This window comes from Eimeria mitis, genomic scaffold (genome assembly GCF_000499745.2).
Source record: "Eimeria mitis Houghton genomic scaffold, Emh_scaff1891, whole genome shotgun sequence".
Lineage (NCBI taxonomy): Eukaryota > Apicomplexa > Conoidasida > Eucoccidiorida > Eimeriidae > Eimeria > Eimeria mitis.
The window spans coordinates 6,131-6,482 of record NW_013570214.1 but is presented as its reverse complement, the minus strand read 5'-3'; positions in this window follow the sequence as shown (position 1 = coordinate 6,482).

Here is a 352-nt window from a genome sequence, read left to right as displayed (position 1 = left end):
ATATATATATATATATATATATATATATATATATATATAAATTTATTTATTTATTTATTTTTATATGTATTTATGTATTTTGTCAGGCTTTTAGGTATTTATTAAGAACAAAAACAAAAAAAAACAAAAGCAAGGAAGAGAATAAAAACAAAAACAACAAAAACAACAAAAACAAGAAAAAGAATAAAAATAAAAACAAAGAATTAAAAAAACAACAACACCACCATCATGCTCATTATAACTACAAAAAGAAGAAAACAAAAAAATAAAATAAGCAAATAAACAAACAAAAAAAAATAAATAAATAAACAAATAAACAAACAAAAAAAAAACAAATAAACAAATAAACAAA